Here is a 7,286-nt window from a genome sequence, read left to right as displayed (position 1 = left end):
GCTAGATGCAATAGTAAGCTACGTATTTTTTATTATTTTTTATCAAACTTGGTAAATCCCTTTTAAATAATATCGATCTTTAGCGCCCTTCAATAATTTTTCCTCTTTTTTTTCATTATTTTTTCATGTCCATTCAAGTGCTTCCCGCAACACAAAATTCATCCCAAATTTTAATGTATTTTGAGTTAAAAAGATAAAATTTAAACAAAAGTCGACGCTCGATAGATAGTCCATCCGGTCCTTAACGTTTTTTACTACTTTCTGAGGCACAACAATTAAAAATTATTCTCAAGTTGAGGATTTGAAAAAAAATGAAATGTCTGTTCTGGATTTTTTAATTATCAATTCATCTCGAGAACTATCGATTCTGGGGAAAAATTCGTCAGGACTTTTGTGGTGGCTTGATAAATTCCCGATAGAAAAGATCTGCCCAACGAGAGTGAAAAACGAAACTCGAGAGATTTACAAAATTTTTTGAAAATATCTTGAAAAAATAATTGAAATCCGAAAAAATTAAAAATCAAACTTGAAAAATCGTGTGAACATACATCTCCTCTAGATCCTCCACCCTCAAATTTCTGCATGGCTATAACTATTAATGATCAATAATTATTGCTAGTAATTGAATAATAAAATGCAATAGCAAACTGTGAAAACGAATGGACCAGTTTCAGAGAAGTTATTACCACTTATTAGATAAAAAATTAGAAGATTACATTTGAAATTAATCTAGTTAATTAGATCGAGTTTGGTAATGAATTCTTCACCACCAGTCGATGTCACCGTAGGGGTTGAAAGTTGGTGTGTCTTGAAACATATCAAATTGGAAACAATCCAGAAAGTTGCGTGGAAACTGTTGGAACAAGTCGAAGGGCTTACGTGCGTCAGATCAAGTGCATTTGCTACTGAGGGCGTTTATGCAAACTGAGTTAAGCTGTTGTACAGTTTGCTGGAGGATAGCTATAAGATGTACGTTAGTTATTCAAGACACGAGTGCAAGAGACACAGTAGTCGAAGGAGTTTTAACATTCTGCTTCACTCATTCTGTCCTTGTCATTCTGTTCACCTCTCGTTCATGAGGATTGTAACCCTAGGTGTGTTTGTTCACTCCCCACTGTTTAAAACTCGAGCCTCTTGTTCTCCTTCTCCTTCTCCTTCTCCTTCTTCTTCTCCCTTACTGCCTTTTTGCCTTTTTGATTTCTTTTTTTTTTGGCTTCTTGTTTTTGTTTTCTGCAGCCAGAGTTTACTCGCCTAAATTGCAATGAGAAGGAGAATTTTCACATGTTGAATCCTAACTATATTTGGGACGGAGGAATGAAATAAGAGGAGATTGAGAAATTCCAGGAGGAGAGAGGACATCTGAATGGTTCAGAAGAAATGAGGAACGCTTGGTGGTACTGGGAACAAGTTGATAAAATTAGTTAATTTTTTTTTACATACTTGTGAGGTTTTGTTTTGAGGTTATACCTGGATTTACAGATATTTTATTATCACGTGACTCTTCCGTTCGATTCGACAATTTGACTTTCTTCTCCTGGTGATGGTGAGTAGAGAATGAATTGGGCATTAGTCGTCATCAATCTGATCCAAGGGGACTGGCATAATCCCAAAATACTCGAGAATTCCTCCATAAAATTGACTCCAACTCCTAGAAAAGAGAGATCAGGTGGTGGACCGTCTGTAAAACTCGAGAAAGCTCACGCTCTGAATAACAAAGAGTACAAAACTCACCCTCTTTATTTTATCACGTGAAAATCCACGTGATTAGACTCACCTTCGTCCACATGTTTCTTTTTTACCCTTCCTCTGGTTTTCTCTGGCTCAACCTAGACAGATGATTGAGTTGACTACACTCGAGACTTTGTCGAGTGTGTCCCTCTCTCATCCCCCTTATCATCCCCCTTATCATCCCCTTATCACCAAGTGTCTAGCTCTTGGTGCTGTCTTACCATCGAGAAAGAACAAAAGCCCAGAGGCTCCATTATACCACACCGGAAATGTCACTGGCTGATCCCCACGGTAGACTAATTTTTCTCTTCTCGTTTCATATGGTATTTTTACCCCCTGGTATTAACTCTCGAGCCACGTGGGGAGTTTACCTCAAACCTCCGACCCTTTAAACCTCACCCTATGAGACCTCTCCACTATCAAGGGCGCTAGGCCAGAAATGAGGACAACAATTATAAACAGTCCAATTGTACTAAAGGGAGCACTCGTTGAAGAACAATACCATCTTCAAGGAGGAAAATTAGACTTTATTCATTCTAGGTTTTAAGAATTTTTGTCTTTTTTTTATTAATTATTTATTTTTATTAAGGTTGTTTTATCGTAAAATCTTTGTTCAACAGTTTTTATTGAAAATTTGATGGTTAATTGTTCAAGTTAGCTACCAAAACCCTTTCCGTTTGCGGTTGACCTTGAAGTTGAAATATAAAGTTCGAAATTGAAGTGATTTAACACGCGTTTAAATAGAGTTTCACCGATTTGAATTTTTTGAATATCAATGTCAATGAGGAATTTGACAGAATAAAATGGCTGAAATTCATCAATTAAATGGGAGGGAAGGGAGTGGAAGGTTCGGTTTTAAATTTTGTTTTTTAAATAGCTATTTCCTGCTATTTAAAAGAGGAAAACAAAAATTCAACAATTTGGTGAATAAATTCCCTTTACATCACTTTGCCTGTAAGTTTGCGTCAATATTTTTCTTGAGTTTATCATCCAGAATTTCATAGAGAAGATGAGAGGCATCAGCAGAGGTGTCAATTTTTAAAGGAGACCTACTCATTCTTATTTTAAAAATGAGACCTACTGCGCACTCCGTGCGTCGAATTTGAATTTGGCGGTTCGGGTTGACCAATGAGGAATTAGTCCTTCGTGTTTCGAGATATTTCGATTTGGGCGAACTTCACTTTTGTATTTCTACTTTCATAATAAGGACGAGACCTACTGCGCATCCCGTGCGCCGAATTTGAATTTGGCGGTTCGAGTTGACCAATGAGGAATTAGTCATTCGCGTTTCGAGATATTTCGATTTGGGCGAACTTCATTTTTGTGTTTCTACTTTCATAAAAAGGACGAGAACTACTGCGCATCCCGTGCGCCGAATTTGAATTTGGCGGTTCGAGTTGACCAATGCGGAATTAGTCATTCGCGTTTCGAGATATTTCAACTCGGACGAACTTCATTTTTGTGTTTCTACTTTCATAAAAAGGACGAGAACTACTGCGCATTCCGTGCGCCGAATTTGAAATTGGCGGTTCGAGTTGACCAATGAGGAATTAGTCCTTCGCATTTCGAGATATTTCGATTTGGGCGAACTTCATTTTTGTGTTTCTACTTTCATAATAAAGAAGGCGAGACCTACTGCGCATCCCGTGCGCCGAATTTGAATTTGGCGGTTCGAGTTGACCAATCAGGAATTAGTCCTTCGCATTTCGAGATATTTCAACTCGGACGAACTTCATTTTTGTGTTTCTACTTCCATAATAAGGCTAGGTAGTATCATCTGGTGCTGTCTGTTGTACAATTTGCCCCATTCCCTGGAAGTATCTTCTTTTCTTGACTTCTTGGTTGACTGGCTTCCTTCTCCAACCCCTCAGTCTCCCATGAATCGCGAGATTAAACGACTTCTCTCCCTGCTAGTTACGTTCGAGTATCTCGGGGATTAGTACGAGAAAACGAGAGTGTGAGGGATGAAAGGGAAGTGTGAGGGGAATGAAAGTTCAGTACCGAGTGAAACGTAATCAAGATATTTCTTTGAGTTGAATGTACCAAGCTGTGAGACTTGGGAGATAAAAAATAAAGGAGAGGGATCATCGTGTCTCACACCCTTGGTTCGTGTTTTGGCGGTATTTCGGGGGCTTTTTCGTGGATGGAATGAAAATTAATGTGAGGATTTTCATAATCATTCGGGTTTCATTATGATGGAATTTTTTGGGGGAGAGGGCCATTCACTCCGTTATTCTCATCGTTAAAATTTACATGGGAAAGCCATTGGTGTGGACAAGCTAGATTATTTTGAATAAAGTTATTCTCCATTTGTTTCGACGTTAATGGCGGGGAAAACATCTGACTTCGTTAACACGTTGGTAAGAATTTACTCTGAAAATTTGTTCATGAGACTTGGAAGTTGGAATAGTTGTGCAGTTTCTTGGGATTTTTATCATCCTTAAAGTTAACGTTAACGTTTTTCCGACAATTTTCTGATTTTCTTGTTGATTTATATAATTAAATATTTATGATAGTTGAAAATATTTTTTTATTCCGTGGAAATTACGATAAAGTGGGGAATTATGCTCAATGAAAATGGGAATTTCTGTCTTATTAAACCGCGCGAGGGAATAAAAGGAAAATATAAAAGATACCGGTGAAAGGGGCGATATAAAAATGGAGAAAATTCGAGTCAATATGCAAATATTGTTTGCCACTATTTCTCCGTTTTTTCATCATGTCATTTCACTGGTGAAAACGAGACAGACGCCGTGGATTTTTCCTTTTTTGTTTTCCCCTTTGGTTTTTCCTCGCACGTGTTATCGATATGAAAAACTGGAAAAAGCAAAAATGGAGTTTAAAAATGTGCTGGGGAAAAAATATGAGGATACAGGGGTGTTGGTATCCCCCGGGTGGTGCTCTCAGCCATCGGGTTTTGAGAGGAAATGATTGCCGTGCAATTTCCTGGCGCCGTCGTACCGCGTCGGGGCTATTACGCGTGCTGGGCTCCTGGAAAATTGACGCGACGCATATTCCCTTCGAATCATGATACAGACTTTGTGTGTTCCTTGATTGCCTAGTCATTTAGGAAATCACCGGTGTTGCTCCAGTGAAAATCAACGCCAATTCAAAAAATTCATGGTTTTTGCGGGAAACTCCAATTTAAACTGTAATTATTAATCAGAACAAATTCCCTCTGCGCCTTTCTGATTCTTATGTATTTTTATTGAAATGTGGATTTTTTTGTAGTTGATAAATTCATTAGGGAAAACTCATTAATTAGTCATTAATTGCATGAAAAGTTCATGATTTCTGGGAATAATTGGAGATTAGTAATAAATCTAACGAATGGAACCAGAAAAACAATACTGAAGTTCGTCCGAGTGAAAGCCCCTCCTCATTGGTCAATCCGCTGGTTGGCGCTCATGGCGGGAAATTCAAATGGCGCGCGCTGCCAATGGCCTCAATTCAAAAAATTAATGGTGTTTAGCCTGAAACTCCAATTTAAACTGTAATTATTAATCAGAACTATCAGAACAAATTCCCTCTGCGCCTTTCTGATTCTTATGTATTTTTATTGAAATGTGGATTTTTTTGTAGTTGATAAATTGATTAGGGAAAACTCATTAATTAGTCATTAATTCCATGAAAACTTCATGATTTCTGAGAATAATCAGCGATGAGTAATAAATCCAACGAATGGAACCAGAAAAACAACAATGAAGTTCGTCCGAGTGAAAGCCCCTCCTCATTGGTCAATCCACCGGTCGGCGCTCAAGGCGGGAAATTCAAATGGTGCGCGCTGTTACCGGCGTCTTATAGAGGACAGATGATTCCAGATACCATTGGTGTTTTGATATTCCGTGTCGCAATTGTGTGCATATTATACGGTGAGATGGAGGTCGGAATGGAGGTGGATTTTGTGGGAATGGTGCCTCCGGCTCGGTGTCAATGTGTATCAGATTCGTTGGCTCGGGGATGACATGTTGACACAGCGTAAGGGGATTCTGGGAGGTGGATGGGTAGACCCTTCGGGCTATATCAAACACACGATTGCCTGGAAAAATGGACTATCAAGGTGGTTAGTGAGAAATTTATTCTCGATGAGGGGAGAATCTGTCGGAGGGATTATTGAATCACAAATACCATTTTCCTTACACTCGGCCATTTTCGGAGGTGAATATATGGGGAACGAATCTCATTTTTATTTTCGAAGATTGCTTAGGGGTGAGAAATAATATTTATAATTATTAATAATAATAATAATAATTTTATTTATGTGCATTACAATTTTTTTATCGAATTAAAAAGAATTCTATTGAAATCAAGAAATCAAGTTGCAAAATGAATTCGCGTAGAGCGATTATAAATAATAATTATTATTTTATTTTTCTTTGATGTTACAGTAAATATGTTTTACACCTTCTCCACTCGCTCCATTCTCAATTTATTTTTTGATAGATTTATTAATTTATTGATTAGTCTGCTAGATTGGAAATATATTAATAAATTAATTTTCATGGTTCAGTTTTTAGTTAATTAATAATTAAATTTATTGGGATTGAAGCGGGAATTAATATTTTCAGCATGGGTCAGAGGTCTTGGGATTTCTTTAACATTGTAGCTGATATTTTTGCCGTTTTAATATCTTTTTTACTGACGATCAGCCTCATAATTTCGAGGAATTAGCAATAATCCGTTTAATGACTTTCATGAGAGATAAACTAAAAAGCCCGGGCTTTTAAAATCCCCCGGAAACAAACGATAAAACATCGAATTGAATACGATAAGCTCGAGTGATTTTGAATTTTCATAGCACTGTCTCTTTAAAACGTTTTTTTTAAAGCCCCTCATTCATTCTGGCGTTCTTTTTTTTTCATTCAAAGCCTGAAATATCAAATGTTGCGTGTTTTACAGGGAAGAGGAGCCGACGGATTCTGCGCATGTCACGCTATGGGGCCTTTAATGACGGCACAACCGGTGTACGGTGAGTTGTTCCAGACATATTTATCAGTTTATGACTTTTTTTATAAATCGATTCCCGGCATTTCGGATAAATTTTTCGTGACTTTTATCTGTCGGATTTGTCAGGCTAATGGGTTGAACGGGATTTGTTTATTTTTTGTTTTTTTTTAATAAAAAATAACGATTGATCCGGAAGAAATTTGTAACGAAGTGATAAATTAAAAGTTCAGGTTTTTTCACCGCCAGTTTATGAATCATATCTTGGAATTGAAAGCAGATAGCGATATTTCGTAAGGACATTTTTTATAGAGGGAGATGAGAGCTATTAAAAAGGCCTTGGCAAAAATATCCGTATCTCTCTTCAGTTTCAAGATATTCGCGAAAAACTGCCGATGGAATTTAATGCACTTATTCCAGTTTATCATTTTTTCATTTTCTTCAATAGCTTTTTTTTTTTATTCATTCTCATGGCGTCAGTTAGAAGTAATTGCGATGAAATTCGAGTTTTGTAAACAAATAGGGAGTCTGAGGATCGATAATAGGGAAAAATCTCGAGGTATCGCTGGAAAAATCGATAACTTTTCCTCAATTTCGCGCTTGCACTTTTAGAA

At 37.3% G+C, this 7,286-nt stretch overlaps 1 long non-coding RNA gene across 1 annotated transcript; it reads right to left on the bottom strand.

Moving 5' to 3' along the window:
* Positions 1-167: 167 nt before the first annotated feature.
* Positions 168-1,909, bottom strand: LOC105265955 (uncharacterized). The gene is made up of 3 exons (XR_892113.1): positions 1,775-1,909; positions 1,468-1,648; positions 168-1,251 (listed from the first exon to the last, which is right to left on the bottom strand). It is a non-coding gene; the product is annotated as an uncharacterized lncRNA (long non-coding RNA).
* Positions 1,910-7,286: the final 5,377 nt, after the last annotated feature.

The sequence above is a fragment of the Fopius arisanus genome, unplaced genomic scaffold (genome assembly GCF_000806365.1).
Source record: "Fopius arisanus strain USDA-PBARC FA_bdor unplaced genomic scaffold, ASM80636v1 scaffold00033, whole genome shotgun sequence".
Taxonomy (NCBI): domain Eukaryota; kingdom Metazoa; phylum Arthropoda; class Insecta; order Hymenoptera; family Braconidae; genus Fopius; species Fopius arisanus.
This window is presented reverse-complemented; position numbering and strand designations above follow the sequence as displayed.